Source organism: Rhinatrema bivittatum, chromosome 1, assembly GCF_901001135.1.
Source record: "Rhinatrema bivittatum chromosome 1, aRhiBiv1.1, whole genome shotgun sequence".
NCBI classification, from domain to species: domain Eukaryota; kingdom Metazoa; phylum Chordata; class Amphibia; order Gymnophiona; family Rhinatrematidae; genus Rhinatrema; species Rhinatrema bivittatum.
In genome coordinates this window covers 163,582,897-163,606,963 of record NC_042615.1, presented here as the reverse complement: position 1 = coordinate 163,606,963, position 24,067 = coordinate 163,582,897, and the positions used below count along the sequence as shown (strand labels likewise).

General features: G+C 44.8%; 1 protein-coding gene across 1 annotated transcript in view; it reads left to right on the top strand.

The window, feature by feature from the left end:
* Positions 1-9,285: 9,285 nt before the first annotated feature.
* Positions 9,286-24,067, top strand: part of TBC1D1 (TBC1 domain family member 1) — a 480,914-nt gene continuing 466,132 nt past the window's right edge. Inside the window, exon 1 of the mRNA XM_029589471.1 lies at positions 9,286-9,432. The gene's annotated coding sequence lies outside the window, so the exon portion shown is untranslated. The remainder of the gene's footprint in view (positions 9,433-24,067) is intronic.

The window sequence follows — 24,067 nt, the reverse complement described above, 5'->3', positions numbered from 1 at the left end:
AATCAACTATTAATAAAGGAGTTGGAAACCACTCTTTTTCTCAAGTGTGCTTATTGGGTGAATAGACTGTGGTAGTTATCAATGCTGTTTGCAAGAGACGGAACAAGAGTATTGCAAAAATGAACCAAGAATAAGAACTATTGTTTGCCTCAAGTGGAGCCTTGGAACTCAGATACTTGCTTCACAGATCCCATTAATTGAGAAGTGGAGAGAGTTCAGAGGAGTTTTGTGCATAAGGGGTCCATCTCTTTTTTTTTTATTTTTTCCCCCTATATGCCCCTGGGTGTCAGCTAAAGAATCCATCCCACTCAGGGTTTACATATAGGGGTAGATTTTACAAAGTTACGCACACGCGTACTTTTGTTCACGCACCAGGCGCAAACAAGAGTACGCGGGATTTTAATAGATACGCGCATAGCCGTTAAAATCCTGGATCGGCGCGCGCAAGGCTGAGCAAAATCGCTAGCCTGCGCGTGCCGAGCCACGCAGCCAGCCTCCGTTCCCTCCGAGGCTGCTCTGATTTCGGATCGGCCTTGGAGGGAACTTGCCTTCCGCCTCCCCCCACCTTCCCCTACCTATCCCACCCCCCAGCCCTATCTACCCCCCCCCCCCCTTTCCTTTATTCCAAAAGTTACGCCTGCTCAAAGCAGGCATAACTCGCGCACGCTGGCTGCTTGATTCCCTGGCCCGGGAGCTATTTCGGAGGCCTCGGCCATGCCCCCGAAACACCCCGGGCCGGAACCACGCCCACAGCCCCGCCCCCGAATGATGCGCCGCCGCGACACACCCCCCAGGAAAGCCCCGGGACTTACGCGCGCCGCCGAGCCTACTCAACATAGGCTCGGCGCGCGCAGGGGGGAACTTCAGGCAGGTTTTTGGGGGGTACGCGCATATCTTACCTGCGTACCTCTTTGAAAATCTGGCCAACAGTTTTTATAGGGGTGCAGCCACTACACAGCATACATTTGTATCATTGACTTGGAAAAATGTTTCTTTAGTTTGGAAAAAATATTAAATCTTGCATTGCTAAACTCATTTCTAGATTGTAAATGTGATCAATTTATTTATAGGAAAGGCTCAAACCTTTTCATTGGTAACTCAGGTTGCGTTACATTCACGTACTGTAGGCATTTCTCTATCTAAAGGCTGAGGAAATTTGGCCAAGGACATTGAGGAGCATCATGAGATTTGAATTCCAACTTTCCTCGTTCTCAGTCTGCTGTTAAAATCACTAAACTGTTGCTACTGCTCTCTGTAGTTACTTTTTTATGGTCTGCTCTGCTTTTGTTTTACAACATCCTTGCATCTCATGTTCATGTATTCACAGCAGAAACAAGAAGGTTTCACTCCCCACGCTTTTATGCAGCAATAAAACAGGTTAGCATTACTAACACATCAGATATTGATATAAGCAAGAAAAGCAAAGGAACACATCTATCCTCATTTCTTGTAGCTATTACAAATCACACTGTCTACACTTACTGTTACACTACCTCTGTATATACTGTATCAGGAACCCTAGGTGACCCATTAAATTTGAGGGCCCCCCCCCCCCCCCCCATATTGTGCCTGCACCACACACACACACACATTATGCATTTATAATAGTTTTTATATGAAACAAGGGCTTTCAAAATAGTAGGGATATGCATTCATTTTGAAAAGATGTGAAAAACTTAATATAATTGATACAACTGAAAACAGGCCTCGGACGAAACTACATAAAAATATTTTTGTATTTGTTCTTGGAGCAAAAAAACAAACAACCTAGGGCAGGACCAGGCCTTAGCTTAGTCCCATCCCTGGGACCTGGGATGAGGCTGAGCCCAGTTGCCAAGGCCTAGGTCTGGGCCTGATGCTGAGGACAGGTCCCATCACTGAGACCTAGGCCTGATGCTGGTTGCTGGGGTCTGACCCAGTGCAGGGGCCCTGTCAAGGCCTAGGTCTGATGCCAAAGCCTGGGCCGGGTTCCATTGCTGAGACCTGGGCCTAGGCCAGTTCCTAGTCACCAAAGCCCAGGTCTAGGCCTAAGTCCAATGCTGTATGCAACATTACCATTTCTCATAAAACAAAATCAAGAAATTAAGCATCAATTATAGTAGTGAACCATACTAACAAAAATCTCAAAACAGCTGGCAAATTGAATAACATCTATTGATTAAAAACTAATAAGGATAAAAAAGATCTTTAAATTGAACTTTAAAAATTATCCAAAAACAAAAAATATTTCAAAATAGTAGACATATCAAATAACACTCAATAATTTAAATTAATAAGAATAAAAAAATGTCCTGCTCTGTACCTGGGAAATGTTGATTTCCAGTCACCCTGATATTGTTTAGGGGTAGAGAGGGGGGAAGAAGGAACTCATAAACTTTCTTCTGTTTCCCATATACACACATACATGTTCACACGCATACCTATATATATATTTATATATATATATTTATATATATATATATATAAAATACCCTGTTCCCCTCTTCCACCTCACTCACATCCCCTTCCCCTATACACACATACATCCCCTTCCCATGTACACACATACATGTTCACACCTGTTCCCCTCTTCCACCTCACTCACATCCCCTTCCCCTATACACATATACATCCCCTTCCCATATACACACATACATGTTCACACGCATACCTATATATATATATATATATATATATATATATATATATATATATATATAAAATACCCTGTTCCCCTCTTCCACCTCACTCACATCCCCTTCCCCTATACACACATACATCCCCTTCCCATGTACACACATACATGTTCACACCTGTTCCCCTCTTCCACCTCACTCACATCCCCTTCCCTCCCTCCCACTCATTCATCCCATCTCTCCCCTCACGCCCCCTTTCCTTCTCCCTCACCTCACCTCCTTTCCTTTTCACTCTGCCCCTTCCTTCCCCTTACACCTACTTTCTTCCCTTACTCATCCCTCTGTCACTCATTCCCTTCGTTCTCACATCCCTTTACCCACTCATCCTGTTCCCTATATTCTCATTCGTTTCCTGTACTCTCTCAGCTATTCCTTCCATTCCCATCCATCCCTTCCCTCTCAGTTACTCCTCTCCTCCCCTCCTACCTGCATCCTTACTCCCCCCAATTCCTTTACCTTACTTCACCTTCCATTTGATCCACACACCCCCCCCCAATGTGGTGAGCACCAATGACGACCTTCCGTTGGCAGGTCATCATTGGGTCCACCACATAGCCTTTACTGAGTGCTGCTGCACAGGTCCTCTTCTTGCTGGTGGGGTGTCGGAATCCTGCCAACACATCATCAACCATCGCCAGCAGGTGGGGCATCTTTTTGCTGACAGGGTATGGGAAGCCACCCAGCCCATCATCACCTGCTGTCTCTGTGTGGGTTCTTTTATTGCTGGCACAGCAAGGAAATCTTGCCAACTTTTTATCTAATTCGTGCTGCTGTGTTGGCATTTGGATACAGATGGAAAGACAGTGAAGCAGCCACCTCACCCTGCTTAATTATAGAAATGATCATGCAGGGAAAAAGTGAACTGGAAACTGCAACAGGCCAAACTATGTATGCTGTGCAACAATGGAAAAACAGATTCTTCATGAAACATCAAACAATAAAATCTAGAAATATTAATCATCATTAGTAGTAAAACCATATTTATAAAAAGAATAAATATGTGACTGGGTTATTTACACTTTCGAATAATACAAGGACTGGGGGGCATTCCATGAAGTTAGCAAGTAACACATTTAAGACTAATCGGAGAAAATTCTTTTTCACTCAACGCACAATAAAGCTCTGGAATTGGTTGCCAGAAGGTAGTTAGTGCAGTTAGTGTAGCTGGGTTCAAAAAAGGTTTGGATAAGTTCTTGGAGGAGAAGTCCATTAATGGCTATTAATCAATTATACTTAGGGAATAGCCACTGCTATTAATTGCATCAGTAGCATGGGTTCTTCTTAGTGTTTGGGTAATTGCCAGGTTCTTGTGGCCTGGTTTTTGGCCTCTGTTGGAAACAGGATGCTGGGCTTGATGGACCCTTGGTCTGTCCCAGCATGGCAATTTCTTATGTTCTTATGTTCTTATAAAAAATATATGAATAGAATAACATGCAATAATTAAAAACTCATATACAAATTTTCCAAACACCAATAAGATTTTTCAAAACAGCAGACATTTCAACCCCCTACCAATAATTAAAACTTAAAAGGATAAAAAATATCCACTGCTCTCCATATCTGGGAACTTTTGATTTCCAGCTGTCCTGAGAATGCCATGGATTAGCTGGAGGAGAGGAGGGAGGTTGTTGCTCACAAACTTTCTCCTTTTCTAATTTCACATATACACACCTGCCTTTCTCTTTCATACACACACATCAGTTGTCTTTCTCATGCTCTCAATCACTCACTCCCATCTTTTGAAGCACAAGCAGTGGCAGCAGCAGCAGCCGCCTATTCCTTCAGCCCTCTGCAGTTAATAAGATTCTTCCTCATCCTTCGGGCCATGGAGACTGATTCTGCTCTGCCTCCTGCCCCTTGAGGGCCCATAGCTGACGTTGCTTCTCCTGCTCCTTCCCTCTGCAAAAGCTGTGTGCAAGTTGGGGTGTTACTGCTCTTCCTGCTTCTGCTCTGGGCTGCACTGCTGCTGCTCCTTCTCCTGCGTGCCACAAGGGCTGTGGCTGCTTCTTCCCTCCATACAGCCCTGCTGCTCCTCTTCCCGCACCTGTGCATGTGTGGGCCTAGGGCTACTGCTTCTCCTCTTCCAGCAGCAAGCTTGCCCCTGAGTGCTGTGTGGGCCCGGTGCTACTGCAGCTACTACTGCTGCTCCCAGCCTCTCCCCATGCTATTCCTTCTGCTTTTGATAGCAGTGGTGTGACCTCTCCTCCTTCCTGCATGCATGGGCATAAACCACAGCACTTCCTCTTCCAGGCGGTGGAGGCAGGAAGAAGCAGAGGCCATGCTGTTGCTACCCCCAGACCTGTAGTGTTTTAGGTGACCTCCTAGTCTGCCTAGTGCTTCTATTCACCATGTATGTACATTATATGTATTGCACAAAAATGTTCTCATTGAAAACATTATGCTTGTAGCACTAGGTATTAATAAAATGTATATAACTGGCTCATTACAACATTTTCATACACTGATACTTCATTATTAGTTCCTATGTTTGACACCCCTACTGCAACTGTAACATTTGGCTATTCATTTACATATATCTTATTAGGGCTTGTATGCTACTTAACAGCAAACACTCAACATGATTATATAATGCAAAATATATATATATATATTATTGGTTACAAATATGTTTCTTCTTTCTAAATTAGTATGCCAGTGAAGAGGGGATGGAGAGGAGCTCTACCATTGAGTTGGTGACACTGCTCCCTGATTTGGGGGAAAAGAGGAGGAACAGGAGCTGACTCTCTGCTTCCTCATGCCTCAGCCAAAACATATTATTCAATGGTTAAAAGAAAAAAAATGACATCATTCCGCTCTTCCTTAAATGCTACCTTATTTACATCTGTTATTTGTAAAGCTACCATGCTAGCAGACAAAGATAATGCACGATGCAGTGAAGGACATCTATTTTTTGATTATTGTTTATTTTACCATGCTGACATCAAAACAAGATAGAAAAAAGATCTTAAAAAAATGTACGTGTGCTCTATGTTTTCATGAGGCAATTGTCAAAGAGAGAAGCACACCATGAAATACCATGCCCAAAAAACTTCTAATGTGCAATACAAAGACCACTGCTGCAATTTGCCCAACTGAAGGGAAAGTCAGTTTTCATATGATGGTAATTGGCTAGAAGGACCAGCATAGTGGGTCACTGAACACTGCAGGGAATCTGGGTTTGATTTGTGAACTAGGATTTTGCTTTCTGCACTAGCGGGGGATTTTGTGGCGGCACCACTCAGAGCCCCTGAAAGAAGGCAGTGCAATTCCTGGCCTAGGGACGTTTACTTTTGAAATATGTTAACATGGATCTAGGTCAGGGGTAGGCAACGCCAGTCCTTGAGTGCTGCTAAAAGATCTGGTTTTTATAATATCCTTAATGAATATGTATGATATATAACTGGATACATTGCCTCCACAGTGTGCATATATATACCTCATGTGTATTCATTGTGGCTAACCTGAAAACCAGACCTGTTTGTGGCACTCAAGAACTGGCATTACCACTGCAATGGATGGGTGTGACAGAATAAAAACCAAATCTATCCAATGTTACAGGATTGTATGTCTTTTGCATGTATAGGAGCAAAGCCTGGATAGAGAGAAACCTGCTGGTTGGTAGGGAAAAAAAGACTCTTAGATGCAGATGCCTATAATCAGGAAGGGCTTTTAAATGTGAGCCAAGGGATCTCCAAACTTGTCCTGGTCACCCCCACAGCCACTTGGGTTTTCAGGATATCCACGGGGCATATGTATCAGCAATTTGCACACATCATCTGCAATTTTCTCTTGCATACCCCTTATGGATATCCTGAAAAACTGATTGGTTGTGGGGTGACCAGGACAGATTTTAGGAAGCTCTGGCCTAGCTTGCAGTTTAGGTTAGAGAGAGATGCACTGCTGCAGATATTCTGCTGCTGAGAACTTGAGACCACTGCTGCCATCTAAATCGGGAGTAAACAACTCTGATCCTTGAGTATCACAATGACTATGCATGAGATGTAGTTAGTTATTTATTTATTTAGCATTTTTATATACCGATATTCAAGTAACATAGTTACCAATCACGTCGGTTTACATTACAACAATATCATGACATGAGAATGTCTTACATAAAACCAGGGTCATCAAAACTTGGATACAAAGAACTGGGTTTAACACAGAATCTAAGCAAGGTGGGTTAACCGGCAAGTCAAATGCTAACTGGTGTAGTGTTGGGAGTTAAGTGCAACTACCTCGGGTTTAATACAGCGAGAGTACCATTAAAGGAGATGTCAGGACAAAGTCTGCTACTGTAGAATCTGATGAGGAAGATGATTCAAGAGAAGGCTTGGTTGAACAACCCGGTCTTGAGTCTTTTTTTAAAGGTGCTTGGACATTGTGTGAGCCTGAGGTCTGGAGGGAGCAAGTTCCATTGCTTTGGTCCGGCGGTGGAGAGCGCTCTTTTTCTTAATGAAGTTTTGATATGGGGGGGCATGCAATTTTTTTTTTTTATATTTGCATGCAATGGTGGCAGTAGTTGCACATACATCTCATAAATATTCGGTATGGATATCTTGAAAACCTGACTGCCTTGAGGACTTGACTGACTTGAGGACCTGAGTTGCCTAGCACTGATTTGTCTACTTATCTAAGTAATTGTGTGTCCCTGTTTCCTTTGTTACCAAGAAGCTGTATTTCTGTGGTATGTATGACTGGCAAGAAGCTGCCCTTTGGTTCTCTCTTGTGTTGCTGTTTAAGAAGCTGAGTTTGTTTAGGTCTAATAGCCATACTAAATCTACTGAACTGTGGCTGTCCTTGCACCTAACCTGGATAAGAGGAGAACAAAGAAAAGCACCCAGACATTTTTTTTTTCCTCAGCCTCCTTCACAATTCCCAACATGAAGCCAGGGGGGTACATTATACAATTATTTACCACGCAGCAGCTCTTCAGCAGTGATTGGATGCCCAGCTCCTTCACTCACTAGTGCCATCAGATATCTGCTGTATTTTGAGGGAACAGCTGCAGCATGGCTGTGGCCCAAGATCCAGTAGACCCTGCACCTGCATCCTTCCTGATGGGAATGGCGGAGGTTGTCTATGTGGCATTTCCTGAAGAAATCAGCATGGAGTATGATTAAGTGAAGACCGCCATCCAAAAGAGATTGTTTCCCCATTTTATTTTATGATGGAATAAATCAGTTTGGTTTCATCATCCTATTTCTTTGTAACTAATTTATAAACACATGTAAAATATGGCATATGTAATGTATCCAGCTCAGCAATCGGATGGGCTTTAAAGCTCCTCTACTAGTGAATCATTTGTAAACACCAGTACTTGAAGAGGAGTAGCATGGAGCATTGATCAATGGCTGATAAGTAATACTCGTAAGATATGAATTTAAGACTAATTTTTCCCCTTGACTCTGTTTGGCCTTAGACAAGTCACTGCTGTGCCCCTGGACAAAGTTAAAGCATGCATGTATCTTAATCCTGGTCAACAATTTTCTTTTTCTCTATAACCCAAATAATGTTTTCTTTTGTTATTATGCTTGAAAGAAACGTCTTTTAACCTGCTCAGTTTTCGGCTTGTGAAAATGCACTATTAATCTTGAACTGTTCTCCTTAAAGATGATTAGAAATTTTAAAAATTGTCTTGGCCTATTTCTCACCTTTGCAGTCCCCTCTTTTGTTCACTGTGTACTGGTGCCCTTCCAGTATCTGCCAGTCACATATTTTGACTGTTTTGAGAGTGCAGGCATCATCAGCTGAAGAAGACATGAGGAACAACACGTCTATTTATATGTAAGGGGAGTCTTATTACAGAACACACTGAAGGAAACCATTCCCAAGGTGGCTGGCAGCTTTACTCTAAAGAAGGCAATTTCACAGATGGAATGGTTTGCTGCTTTTTGTTAGGTTAAAAAAAAAAAAAAAAGCTCATATGATGCAATTTTTATACTAAAGGTACAATGTTTTTAACCAGTGGAATTGTCCGAGAAAACGCTGGAACCGTCAGCAACAGTTTTATTTAAATTTCAGCCATAACTGTTTAAATGTATAAATGTTTATTGAGTTTGAAGACCATTCTTTCTTGAGTAACTGTGCTTATTCAGGCAGTTCTTAAAAGAAAAACCTGTTTATGATGTAACAACTGGTGAATTAACTTCTTTCAGTGATCATCAAGCTTTGGCCGAACGTATTAATTCACTATCTCATTGGAAACCGGCGATAATGATCTGTTTTGCTTGTAAGTGAGAAATGTCTAGCAGTGCCATCCATGGGGGTGTTCACTAGTCTCTGTCTGCTCAGAGGTGAACCTCCCCGAGTATGAGTAAGTCTTTCCTTACACAGGTGGTAATGTACGCTGACTTTTCGTAAAGCTGAGAAGTTTCAACACATGCTGAGCTCCATTCCCACGCTCTGCAAACCCCACCCCAATCCCCCCGTCCCAATGCCCCTACAGAGGAGCCAGGGTGTCCCCCCGTCCACTGGCACTCAAAATCCTGAGCTAAAGGAAACGAGCAAGGACGTGCGCTGCAGCTGTCGCTCACATGTGACAGGCAGAGACTTTTCTTAGGGCTTGCAAAAGCCACCCTCGTTACTGCTAATGTCCTCTTCCTGCTGCCTCTTCTCTTTGCCTGCCCTCCAGCCCACGCGCAGAGAGCAGCCTTCCCGCCGCTGCCCGGGGCAGCAGCTGCAGGTCCGCGCGCGGGACAAAGAAGCGCCCCGCACCCCACCCCCCACACCGCGGCTGTGAGCGGCGCGCGGACAGCAGGTAGGTGTCCTGCCTCCTCCCGGGGGGGAGGGGGCTCGCAGCTGAGCCGATGGCAACCTGCATCCCGCTCAGAGGCGCTGCCCGTGCGCGCGCCTTGGATTGCTGCAGGTGTCTGTGCAGTTTTACTAAAGGGGGGGGGGGGGGGGAAATGAAGCCCTTAACGTGAGGAGACGGGTGCAAGGAGCTTCCTGTCCCTTTATCAGATTCCTTGCCCGGGTTTAAAAGTTAGCCCATTTCCCTGCATTTTGTTTTTCGTGTACTGTAGATGACAGATTTGAGGTTCCTGGAAAAAAAAAAAAATTGTCATCATATTGATGGTAACTGCAGTAGTTATTCTACCACTTCCTGTGCAGTTCTGATCTGCAAAAATTCAAAGCCTTGTCCCGGAAAGCTTGTGATTGTAAACATTTATCAGACTTGTATTAACTAATAAATGTACAGAGCATCTTTTTGTAAATAATCCTTAAATAATCACATGGATTCCTTCACTGCTTGCAGTACAGTGCGCCATAGCATCAATTTATGATTTTATTGGTCTGAAATGAAATAAGCTTTAAAGATGTGGACCCTTGTGGAAAAGCATTAGGTATGTTTTAGGGAAATCGTTCAGATATTTTAGTAGGGGTTGGCTACTTATTCAACTTGCTGCATCTGGTTACAGTTTTCTGAAAGTAAAAAGCACTTTAAAAAATATGGATTCTCCTAAAACATACCTGACAACTTTTAGATCTGCTAATTTCCTCTAGTAAACCTACATAATTTCGCAGCAGTTACACAGTGAACTTAGAATATTGTAAAATGAGTAAAAGTATAGTCTTTTTTTTTTTTTTTGTCTGGCCCATTTTCGTTCAGCAACTCCCTCCCCACTTCATACTTCATTTTTTCACTCCTGGTCTGTTTCCTCTCTCTGGCACACACAGTCTGATCTGTCAAGTTTTCTCCCCTCCCTGTCATCCAGCCTGATTTTTTAAAATTTCTCTGTGAATCTACCTCCTTCAAGATTACTTCTTCTCTTTCCCACTCATCAATGTTTCTACATTTTCCTTCTATAACACAATCTATTTCTCTTTCCCTTATTCTGAGGGTCCTCCTTCTCTTTCTTTGGGCTCTCTCTTCTCTCACTCATTCCACCCTTTCCATCTCCCAGTCTCTCTCACCATCTTAAACTTAAACTCTCTCTTCCTCCGTTCTCTTCCCAGTATAGGCTGTCTTCAGGGCCAGTGCAATTCAACTTTGAGCCCCACCCATCCCTCTCACCCAACCAGCAGGAGCTTTCATCTCCCCACCTCCTCAATCCTCAAAATAATTCTTCTTCCTTTGCCCCCAGCCTCTCCCTCTTCCCCAGCCTCAGGACATGCTGTGAAGGTGGTGTGGAGCATTTACACCAGCTCCAGCTGCCACAAGTGAGGTCCTGGTAGTAGGACAGGTGGTTTCAGTGCTGTCGCAAACTGGGTTGTGGTGCACTGAAAGCTGCTGCTGTTGTGGGAGAGAATCAGCAGAGCAAGGGAGACAGAGGAAGCAGCAGGAAACATGTTGGCAAACTCCCGTTGCTACAGTAAGGCTCAGGCCCCCAACAATCAATACCAGCTCTGTCCAGTCTTGCCACTTCCGTGACACTCTAGGCAGCCGCATAATCTGCCTAGAGCTTCCACTGGTCCAGCCTCTCTTCCCCTCCTGCCAAAAGATGCCTCTTTCCAGTGGTGTAGTGCGGGGGAAAAGGGGGGGCCAAGGCCCCTGGGTGCCAGGCTGTGGGGGGGGGGGGGGGGGCGCACCAAGGGGGCAAGGAATCCCATCCCACCCAAAGAAGAAAAGCCTCTATGGCTGCCTGGGGCACTTCTGCCACCCGACGGCATAAGAGGAGGAGGCCCGCGGCCACTGGAGCACCTATCCTGCCCATGGCAGAAGAGGAGGATGTCCGTGGCTGCCAGAGGAGTTCATCCCTCCCAGCGGCAGAAGAGGAGGAGGCCCGTGGCTGCCAGGAGCGCCTATCCCACCCAGCGGCAGAAGAGGAGAAGGCCCAAGGCTGCTGGGGGAAATTCATCCTGCCGAGTGACAGAAGAGGAGGAGGCCATCCCTCCGGCAGCAGAGGTAGAGGAGGCCCACAACCTAAATGAAGGAAAAGGACTGGAGCTGGAGCCAGAACCTGCCCATGTGTGTGTGTGTGTGAAGGAGAGGGAGTGGAGCCAGCATGTGTGTGTATGTATGAAAGAGAGAGAATGAAGCCACCCTGTGTGTATATGGAGGAGAGGGAGTGGAGCCAGCCCCTGTGTGTGTGAGTGAAAGAGAGAACATGGAGCCAACAAGTGTGATGTTGGAGGTGTGTGTGTGTGTGTGTGTGTGTGTGTATGAAGAAGAGGGAGTGGAACCAGTGTGTGTGTGTGTGAGTGAAGGAGAGGAAGTGGAGCCATCGTGTGTGTGAGTGAAGGAGAGGGAGTGGAGCCAACGTGTGTGTGTGAATGAAGGAGAGGGAGTGGAGTCAGTGTGTATATGTAGGAAGGAGAGGGAATGGAGTGTGTGTGTCTGTGTGTAGGACAGGGAATGGAGCTAGTGTATGTGTCTGTGCCCAAGAGAGAGTGAGCCAGTGTGTGTTTGAGCCTGAAAGAGAGGGAGCCAGTCAGCTTTTGTTTGTCTGTGAGTGTGTGTGAGTTTTGAAAGAGCGTTTATGTGTGTCAATGTGAGCATGAGGATGAATGTGTGTGTATATGAGGTAGGAGAAAGTATGTGCATCTCCCTTCCCCTCCACGACAATCTCAGGTTCACCAGAAGTCAAAAGTTCCCAGTATGGCAAGTGAGGGATTTTTTTTTTTATCCTTATTGATTTTAATTAATCTGGTGTTATTTGATATATGTGCAGTTTTGAAATATATTGGTGTTTGGGAAATTTAAAAAATATTTATGAGTTTTTAATTATTTATTTATTTATTTTTATTTTTATTTATTAACTTTTATTTACCGACATTCGTGAAACACATCATGCCGGTTTACATAGAACTCAATTGGGAAATACAGTATAACAATATAACAATATTATTGGATGTTATTCTCTTCATCTGCTGTTTTGAAATATTAATTCATTTTATTAGTATGATTTCACTATTATGATTGATACCTTATAATACTTGATTTTATTGTTTGATGTTTTCTAAGGAAGGATAATGCTTTAGTTTTTCCATACGTGCACTACACACTGAGTCTGACTTGTTGTGATTTCCAGTTTAGTTTATGTCTGACTTTTCCATTTATATTTTATGGTCACTTTATTCTATATTTGGCGAGGGTTTGTCTGTGTTCTGCATTTGTGATTGAGGTTAAGTATTCTGCTAATGTGTCATTTCAGTGTAGGGGTCTGTAGAAGTTTGGTTTGTTCTGTTTTTCTTATAGGAGGGATATTGTTGTTTTAGGGCCTGGTGTAATATTTTCAGGGTCACCTTTTCATAGGGTGGTATTCTGTATTTGGTGAGGGTCTATCTGTGTTCTGCATTTGTGATTGAGGTTAAGTATTCTGCTAATGTGTCATTTCTATGTAGGGATCTATAGAAACTTGGTTTGTTCTGTTTTCCTAATAGGAGATATATTGGTGTTTTAGGGCCTGGTGTAATGTTTGCAGTGTCCTCTTTTCATAGGGTGGTAACTGTTTGAGTGCTGGAAGTTAGTGCTGTTTTGGAGGTTTATTATATTGCAATTGTAATTTAGTTTGCTCATGGCTTTCACAGGACCAAGCCCACACCCAACATGTGTTACAATAGTCCTAATACCATATGTGTTCCAAGGGTCTTTTTGGCTTTTATACAGGGTTTTATGGTTGACACCACAGCAGTGCATGTAAATATAATATACATGCTGATGTGATATTTTTATTTCAAAAGACTACTTTGAGTGTCCTTTTGCATATAAAATGCTGTTGTGATATTTATATTTCAAAAGACTACTTTGAGTGTCCTTTTTCATGTGAAAAATAAAAAATTCTAAATCTATAATTTGAAATTGTGTGTGGAGAGGGCCGTGGTAGGGGGAATGCTTGGCACAAAGCTGAAAGATTCACTTAGGGAGCCCAATACCCTTGCACTGACCCTGATTAGAAAAAGAATACAAATAAAATGTTAAAAAAAAAAAAAAAATTGAGGAAGGGCCAGCACTGTAATTGTTCGCACAGGGCCGCAAAAAAAAGTTAGCACTGACCCTGCATGGTGGCACCCTGTGGTGACGTGCTAGCTGGCTTCCTGCCCTTCCCCAGTGAAAAGAGATCCCACATAGTGGTGCCATGTGGTGATGCGATGGAGGGGGGAGAAAAGAGGGGGGTGCATGGGGGACAACACAAATGCATTGGCCCCTGGGTGCCAGAGACCCTCCATCTGCCTCTTTCTCAGGTTGTTTCTCTTGTGCAGCCTGTCAGGCCGCTCACTCGTCCGGGCTGGAAGACTCGCAGCATTGTGCCGTGGGGGACTGTTAGTACCCATGCTGCCTGCTGCACCAAGGGAAATCAGCCAGAACAGCACAGATGCTATCAGCAGGGTGGCATGACTCAAATCCATTAAAAAAGAGCAATGTAGATCAGAGGCTGCCAGGGCATGCTGTCCTGGTTAGGTGGAGGGTCCCAAGGGCTTTATTTTTCAGAGGAGAGGCCCAGTTCCTTGGTGGCTTCAGGACAGTATTGCTGGTACTTCTAGTTGATTACTTCATTTTGGGTTGCTCAAGACTTTGGTATGTCAGAGAAATACAATTTGAAAAAGTAGCTATGCCACAAAAGAGCACTGGCTGCAGGAAACTTAGTGGTTCAGGCAGTATATGAAAAGCAGAAGTTAGTACAACAGCGAAATCTCGCTTCCAGAGCCCACGTACCAAACTATAAAAGTGGGCCCTCTGCCCATCAGAGAGTGATGTGAAAGTGGATATTTCAGGCCTGGGGCCAAAGTATATTTTGCATCCTTCTTCACAGCTGTCAGCAGGAGACAGGGTGGCATTTAGTTTATAAAAGGGCTTCTCCTTAAAAGGGACAAATAAAGTACTTGGATGAAGAAGAACCAAAACAGGATCACCTTGTAATGTAACAAAATAGTGATCTAAATATAAAAGGAAGTTGTGCTGTGTTCATTCTGCACTGGTTTGTTAAAATGCAACTGAATGATTGATCTGCTTCATTGGTGCTTTTTAGTATTCCTATGTGAGTGACACCTATTAAATTGAAGTGGAGCTCTGGGCATGCATGGTTTTAACTAAGAAAAATATTGGATTGACTTTTTAAATTTCTTCATCTTTGTAATTTTCATAAAACCTTAACAGTATCCACAGATACTGTTTCTTATCAAGTATTTCTTCATATAATAGGAAAAAAAACACTCAAGACTGAGAAACATTCTTTGATTTCATTGCTTAATCTGTAAAGAAAGAGCATCCTGTCAGAATCACAAAAGGTTGCCTGCAATAGGACTTTTCATCTGGTGGAAGACACCTCTGGCCAGCACTAATTTAAGCACCATGGCCAAAAGAAAGTTTAATGAATGACATTGCAATGACATTGGAGTTAAGGGGTTAGAAACTACTAAGCGGAATAAAATAATAATCTGATAGGTCAAGGATGTCGAAAATCCCAACATACCTTGAATTTCCCTTCAATATTATCTGCATAAAAGAATAGACTGTACAATAGATAAGAATTTTACTAGGGTTTAATTAGTCTCCTTTCCAAACCTGAGCGACAAGCAAGTTACAATCATCCATCATTTGCTGTTACTTGGTGCAGTAATTATTTCCCAAATCTGAGAGGCCGATGCAATAAAATGTGCTCGGCACAGCACACAGTTTAATCCTCAGTTGTGCGCACATTTTTTTGTGCACAAACTTCACTGTCAATGCAGCGAGGAGTTTTGTGCAGATAAAATGTGTGTACAACAATGTGTGTTTAAATTAGCACCCTCATATGGAAATTCCGTGCTAATGATGGCATTTGCTATTACCTCCTCCACCAAATCCAGAGAAGTGTGCTGGCTTACCTCTCAGTCTGAGATAAAATTTCCAGGGCTAAGGAAGCTGCACTTCCATTGCGGGACCTATAGTTGGTATCTTATGCCTAGAAAATAATGCTTTGTGCACAAATAGCATGTGTCCCATGCATAAAATGTTTCTGTACATAAAATCTGATTTTTTTGTGCAGAAATCATGTTTTGTAGGGTGCTAAGCCTTTAATTTGTGCACATTTTCTGGTTTGTGTACATTTTTAAATTCCTGATGCATTAGTACAGTGCTTCATTACAGATATCCTGAAGAACTGACTGACTAGATGTGCTCCAAGGACTGGTTTAAGAAGCACTGTATTGGGAATTAAAAAAAAATAGTTTGTGCATTATGAAACTGCAGTGATTTCAGCATACAGTTGTAATGCTTCAGCTTGTTACATGGCATTTTAGTTTGTACCTGAGATAATGGAGGGAGAAGTGACTTGCCCAAGATTACAAGAAGCATCAGTGGAAAAAGCAGAATTTGAAACCTGGCTGCTCTGGTTTTCAACCTGCTGCTCTAACTGCTAAGTTACTCATCTACATTACTCATCTACTAACTGTATAGGAAAAATTACAGGAAATGAACCCTCCTCCTGTCCCCAGTCCTTCATATTTACTAATTCTGTGGTGTTGCAGCAACTTCTGTTCCCATGAGGACTATATCACTCTTTCTTCACATCCTAGCGCTTTGGGGTCTAGAAGCTAAGAGGTCCATATTCAGAACATATCCAGTTAGGAAAATTAGACGGATAAATATATCTAATAACTGCCTGAGTCACTAAGGCTTTTCTCCCACTCTGTGTCTATGAGAAAAAACCTTGATGAATCAAGCCCTAAGTTATTCGGAATATTTAGCGGCACATGTGCGCCATAGAATATATTCATGCAAGTTTGAGTTACATAGAAACATAGCAATGACGGGGGCGTGGTCATCTGCCACCAGTCCAAGGATCCACCCACAACTCTCCTAAATAACAGATTGCTAATTCCAAGCAGACTGTTAACTCCGAACTGAACAGATTGCTAACTCCAGGGATCCGGCACAACTGAATTCCTTGCAGGTCATACCGGGCCTGGACCAGTGCATTGAGGAGCTGCAAGACACCTTGGAGAAACTTGCTGCAGCATTTCATCAGCTACACACACAGAAGGTTCAAGGCACAGCCGCCAACCAAGAAGGTCAGTCACAGGAGGTAACTTTAAAGACTGCTGTACCACTGGCGGCTCCAATCTGCTTTTCCGGAGAAATCCAGAAGACTCGGGGCTTTTTGAACCAGTGCTGCATGCACTTTGCCTTACAGCCGTCTCTATTTCCTACAGCTCTCTCCAAGACCACCTACATCCTTTCATACCTGGATCTACCTTGTGGGAACGCAAGGACTCCATTTTGCAGGACATAGAAAGATTTATGGACTTATTGAAATCCATTTTCGATGATCCTGCTCGAATGTTTGTAGCCGGTTTTGCTTTAGTGGATTTGAAGCAAGGCAGCAGATCATTGGCTGAATTCACCATCGAGTTTAAAGCTCTTGCGGCAGAGCTCTGCTGGGACCCCAGATGTCTCAAGAATCTCTTTTGCAGAGGCCTGGATAACCGTTTGAAGAACGAGCTGGCCACTCACCAAACACCTGACTTACTGGACAAATTAATATCCCTGGCTACTCGGATTGATCTACGTCTCCGGGACAAGGTGAAGGAACTCCGGCCTAGGGTGTTACCCGGGTTGAAACAGGCCAGTGCTGTCTCTACACATCAGATGGTTCCAGTAGTCCCTGCTGCTGACACCGATGAACCTATGCAAATTGGTCATGGACACTTGACTTCCAAGGAGAGGACATCAGCCCGGCCATGATGTCTTTACATGCTCCACTTGTCCGAAAGCACGGACGGGCCAAAGTCCTACAGGAGGACTATTCTTAGGCCTTACTGCGCCCTCTCTTATGCTCTGTCTCCCAGTCTCCTTGACCTAAGGACCAGTCACGGTTCAGACTCCTGCCCTGGTGGACTCGGGGGCAGGAGGCAACTTCATTCTCAGAAGTCTAGTGGAATATTTGAGGATCCCCCTCATCAAGTTGAAAAACCCACTACGATTATCCTCCATTCATGGAGAGCCCTTACCGGGAGATGTGTCTTGCCAAACCGAATCAGTTACTCTCCGCACCAGAGCTCTTCATACGGAATCACTCTCTTTCTTCGTACTGGAAAAGGCTGTGCACCCTATCATCCTGGGGTTAGCCTGGTTGCAAGTACACCAACCCCAATTTGACTGGGCATCTCTGGATCTCTCCCACTGGGGCCCAGAATGTCATGGGAAATGCCTTAAGGAGATATCGCCTATTATTGGCATGCCTGCGACTCCAGCAGTACCGGGACTACCGCTCCAGTACACCCCCTTCGGGGATATCTTCTCCAAAGAAGTAGTTGATGTTCTTCCTCCACAGGAGCCTTATGACAGTGCTATACGACAGAAGTCTAAAACTGAGTCTCCACAGGACAGGTGCACTCTCTCTCAGCATTTGAGAATAAAGCAACATTGGAAGACATTGAAGAAAATCTCCAGAAGGACTTTATTCGACCATCTGAGTCGCCAGCTGGTGGACACTTGTTTTGGGGGAAAGGAAGACAATACACTAACCAGTGAATGTTCTTCAATATCTCAAGATGAAGACAATACACTAACCAAGGAATGTTCTTCAGTATCTCCAGACGAAGATGATATTACTCCTAGTGAACTATTCTCTATATCTCAAGACTCATTTATCATCAGTACAGAAGATGAACAAGAACTCAAAATCACAGAGATTCTGGACGTTCGTAAAAGAGGCAAGACTTTTGAATACCTTCTAAAGTGGGAAGGTTTTGGCCCTGAAGTGATCTCTTGGGAGCCAGACCAATACCCTGGACAAAAAGATGCTTCATCAGTTCCACCTCACGCATCCTTCAAAACCTAAGCCTGGTACCCGAAGAGGAAATCGCCCTTTGAAGGGGGGTACTGTTGTGTCCGTTGGTTCCCGGCGCCCTCTCTCTGCCCTCCTTACCTCTTTGGCACCTCCCTCTTCGTCCACGGGAAGATTGGCTGCTGCGGCGTCCTTCTGCCGAGGCCCTCCGGCGTCCCTGGACCGGCTAGACGCTGCAACCCACCATGTTTCCTGGAGGCCTGGGGCGTGCACACGGCACGGCCCCGACTGAAGTACCGGCAATGGCGCAAAGCTCGGGGGCATCCCCCGAAGATGACATCACCCACGACAAATATATAAGGTCTTAGAATTTGCTAACACTTCAAGTTAGCAAGGAATGACTGCGGACTCACTTCGACTTTCCAAGCTACTCTGCCTCCTCTGACTTACTAGGGGTACCCACTCCTCGGGGGCCTCACTCTCTCCTTTGTTTTTCAGGTGACAGTCTGGAACCGGTACTCGCTCCTCGAGGGCCCTCATTCCCAGACTTACTCGGTACTCTCTTCTGCCTGGAAGTCACCACTGCCAACTACATCAGTGAGTTACCATTGCTCTCTCAGAGCTTTCCCTGGAACCAGGTACTCGCTCCTCGAGGGCCTATACATTCCAGCTCCTGGGCTTCTATGAGATATTGTGTGAGTGTTACCATCTGGTTCAGTACATGAACTCTGCATACCCTGCCTACTCACTATATTTCAGTTTCTCTACAGCTCAGCCTCCAGGGATCGCTATTCCAGTATCTGAGGGACTACAGCCCAGCCGGGCATTCCAGCTTACTACTGCCACCTTTGGTGGTTCAGTATACTGTCTAATAAAAGAACTAGTGTGTATCTGTCTCCATACTCAGCCCCCGGGGCATGGTCATCTGCCACCGGTCCAAGGATCCACCCACAACTCTCCTAAATAACAACAGATTGCTAATTCCAAGCAGACTGTTAACTCCGAACTGAACAGTATGGCAATTTCTTATGTGAATGAATGGGAACCTGTGTGTGTGTGTGTGTGTGTATGGAATCCTGTCTGGTGTGTATGTGTGTGTATATATGGGAACTTGTCTGGTGTGTGCATATGTGTGTGTGTGTGTGAACCTGTCTGGAGTGTGTATGTGTATGTGTATAAGAACCTGTCTGGGGTGTATATGTGTGTGTGTGCGTGTGTGTGTGTGTGTGTATGGAAACCTGTCTGGTGTGTAAGTGTGTGTATATATGGGAACTTGTCTGGTGTGTGTATATGTGTGTGTATGGGAACCTATCTGGGGTGTATGTATGTGTGTGTATGGGAACCTGTCTGGTGTGTATGTGTGTGTATATATGGGAACCTGTCTGGGGTGTATATGTGTGTGTATGAGAACCTGTCTGGAGTGTGTGTGTGTGTGTGTGTGTGTGTGTGTGTATAAGAACCTGTCTTAGGTGTATATGTCTGTGCGTGTATGGGAACCTGTCTGGGGTGTATATATATGTGTGTGTATGGGAACCTGTCTGATGTGTATATATATGGGAAACTGTCTGGGGTGTATGTATGTGTGTGAATGGGAAGCTGTCTGGTGTGTATGTGTGTGTATATATGAGAACCTGTCTGGGGTATATGTGTGTGTGTGTATGGGAACCTGTCTGGGGTATATGTGTGTGTGTGTGTATGGGAACCTGTCTGGTGTGGGTGTGTGTGTGTGTGTGTATGGGAACCTGTCTGATGTGTATGTGTTTGTGTGTGTGTGTGGGTGTGTATAAGAACCTCTTTGGGGTGTGTATGTGTTTGTGTGTATGGGAACCTGTCTGTTGTCTATGTGTGTGTGTATGGGAACCTGTCTGGGGTATGTTTGTGTGAATGGGAGCCTGCCTAGGGGTGTGTGTGTGTGTATGTATGGGAACCTGTTTGGTGTGTATATATGTGTGTGTGTATGGGAACCTGTCTGGTGTGTGTGTGTGTGTGTGTGTGTGTGTATAAGAACCTGTCTGGTGTGTGTGTGTGTGTGTGTGTGTGTGTGTGTGTGTGCGTGTGTGTATAAGAACCTCTTTGGGGTGTATATGTGTGTGTGTATGGGAACCTGTCTGTTGTGTATGTGTGTGTGTGTGTGTATGGGAACCTGTCTGGGAATTGTTTGTGTGAATGGGAGCCTGCCAAGGGGTGTGTGTGAAGAAAATTTGTGCTGCTCACTAATCCATGCCTTACTCAGGATGACTGGAAATAAAACGTTTTCAGGTATGAGAGTGGTATTTTTTAGAGTATTCGGTTGAAGGATTTTTCTGAAACAGCCTTAGTGGGTAAAATAAGGGAACCGATCTGTGGTGTTTAAGAATAGCATTTAACGGGTGTACAAGGAAGCCGCAACAAGGAACCAATTATATATTGTGAAGCAGTTTGAGAATTTGGGTGATATATTTCCCTGAAGAAGCCCAAGGGGGTGAAACAAGGGATTTTGTCAGGAAAAGGAAAGTTTTGGGAGAAGGAGATTTTAGGTGATTTTATATTAGGCCTACTTTATTATGTATGTGGATGTGTGGATATGATCGAGGGTACAATTGATAGGTTATTTTTGTGTCGCTGAAGGAGAATGTGGACCCCTTGCCCGAGGGGGAGTTGGCGCTACCTGCAAGGGCGAACCCCCACAGGTCCCCACCATCGGGAGGTGAGGCTGAACTGAAGCAAGGGCTAGCTGGAGCTTCACCAATACCAACCCTGTTCCCCGCAGGTTGAGCCTTTGGGTGCTTGGGGCCGGCTGGTCTTAGGTTGTCCCTTGTGAAGACGATGGAATAGTCGAGGTTCAGTCCAATGTCAGGAGCCAGAGAGTTGCCAATAGCCAGCCCAGAGACAGAAGCCAGAGAATCACCAATAGCCAGTCCAGAGTCCAAAACCAGAGGGTCGCCAATAGCCAGTCCGAGATCAGAAGCCAGAAGAGTCACCGAAGCCAGTCCGAGAGAAGCCAGAAGAATCACCAAAGCCAATCCGAGGTCAGAAGCCAGAAGATCCATCGGAAGGAACTGGAGGATGGAAACCGGAACAGGAACAGGACTCAGAAGTCAGGAACAGGACTCACGAAGCACAGAAGACCTCACTGAAGTGAGCAGACTCATTGCCAAGTCAAGGAACAGGAAGAGGAAGCTTCCTTAAGTAGTTCCCGGGCTCTGATGTCATCAGGAGGGCTGGACTGCGTTGTTCATGGCTGGCCCTTTAAATAGGAAGAGAAGACGCGGCCCAGCATCTAAGGAGGCAGGACCAGGGACAGCGGCCATGCTGCAAGCAGGAGAGCAGGCCCGATGAAACGGAGGCAGCTCATGGGATAAGCAGTATGGAATCTTTGACCTTTTGGGATCCTGCCAGGTACTTATGATAGGACTGGCCACTGTTGGAAACAGGATACTGGGCTTGATGGACCTTTGGTCTGATCCACTATGGCAAATCTTATGTTCTTAGAAGTTAAACCACTGTAAAGTCATTGAGCATCCCCGCCACTGTTACAGGATGGAACAGGGAGGTGGAAGAGGTAAGCCTAGCTGCTGAAGTCTGGACATGTGCAACTGCTCAAAAGAGGAGAGAAGGTAGGACAGAGCAGAGGTCCTGGGCTGAAAGAGAGAGCAATGCACAGCACAGTTTTTTTTCCCTCCAAGCCTGAGTGGGTGGGAGGAAGGAGGAAGCTGCTGTTGCTGATGGGGGAGGGATGGGATGTCTGATCTGGTGCTGGGCAGTAGAAGGGAGGGAGGGGGTGTGTGTCCAAGATGGCGACTGAATGAGACGCTGGTGAAGGAGCTGCATGTTTTTTCCTGTGAAAACATTACCTATAGTGCCTAAAATGCCCCATACTAAATGCAAAGCTCGACTTCAGGAGAGCTTAGCGACTGCAGAGAATGAGGAGCTGAAACAAACATCAATTCCACCCTTCTTCACGTCAACCCCGAAAGAGCCGGGAGCGAGAGCCACAGGAGGACAGGGTAAAGAGTGAACGCCCATGCCTCGGGGTAAAGAGATTTTGCTAAGTCCCGGCGCGCCGGAGACACCGTCCCCGCCTCAGGATTGGAGTTCAGTGGGGGAGGCGGTGCCGAGGGAGCTGCTGCTAGATGCTGGTGAGTAAGGACTTCACCAGGAAAGAACAGCTGCAGCAGAGACCGGAGAAAGCCCAACACTGGGAACATACCTACCCGCCCCTTTGGAGGCTGATGAACTCGCTGTATTGCGGGAATATGGAAGGGACTCTGTAACTGGGGCCGTAAAAAGTGGTGAGTTACCTCAACCTTTAACTCATTTTCTGTTAAGACCAGAAGTCATTCTTAATGAGGCAATATGGGAAGCATTGACCATCAAACGGTATGGTTTAATATCAATAAAAGAATAGGGAAAAGAACCACAAAGACCCGAGTTTTACAGTTCAAAAACACAGACTTTGAGGAAATGGGTAAGTACCTGGAGGAAGAACTAAAAGGATGGGAGAACGAGAGAGATGTGGATCAGCAGTGGACCAATCTAAAAGGAGCAATCACCAAGGCAACTGCTCTATATGTTAGAAATGTAAAGAAAAGCAAAGGAAACTGAAACCTATCTGGTTCTCAAAGGAGGTGGCTGACAAAATTAAAGCTAAAAGAACAGCATTCAAGATATATAAAAGATCCCAAAGGGAGGAGCACAAAGAAGCATATTTGAATCAACTGAGGGAGACAAAGAAATTAATCAAGTTGGCAAAAAGTCAAGCGGAAGAGAGGATTGCCAAGGAGATAAAAAATGGTGACAAAACATTTTTCAGATACATCAGCGAAAAGAGAAAGGTCCAAAGTGGTATAGCAAAATTGAAAGGTGGTAATGATCAATGTGTGGAGAGTGACGAAGAAATGGCAGAAATATTAAACGAATACTTCAGCTCTGTGTTCACTAAAGAAGACCCTGGAGAAGGACCATCTCTACACAACAAGAAACTGGAGGGAAGTGGAATAGATGAAAATCCTTTCACAGTAGAAAATGTGTGGGAAGAGCTAAAGAACCTGAAAGTGGACAAAGCCATGGGGCCTGATGGTATTCATCCAAGGATATTGAGGGAGCTCAGAGATGTTCTGGCGGCTCCACTGTGTGACCTGTTCAATAGATCCCTAGAAAACGGGAGTGGTGCCGAGTGATTGGAGAAGAGCGGTGGTGGTCCCGCTTCACAAGAGTGGCAACAGGGAGGAGGCTGGAAACTACAGACCAGTTAGCCTCACTTCGGTGGTGGGAAAAGTAATGGAGTCACTGCTGAAAGAGAGAATAGTGAACAATCTACAGTCCGGAGAATCGATGGACCAGAGGCAACATGGATTCACCAGGGGAAGATCCTGTCAGACAAATCTGATTGACTTTTTTGACTGGGTAACCAAGGAATTGGATCAAGGAAGAGCACTCGATATCATATACTTGGATTTCAGCAAAGCTTTTGATACGGTTCCGCACAGGAGACTGGTGAATAAAACGAGAAGCTTGGGAGTGAGTGCCGATGTGGTGACCTGGATTGCAAATTGGTTGACGGACAGAAGACAATGTGTGATGGTAAATGGAACCTTCTCTGAGGAGAGAGCGGTTATAAGTGGTGTACCGCAAGGATCGGTGTTGGGACCGGTCCTGTTCAATATCTTTGTGAGTGACATTGCGGACGGGATTGAAGGTAAGGTTTGTCTTTTTGCGGATGACACTAAGATCTGCAACAGAGTGGACACGCCGGAAGGAGTG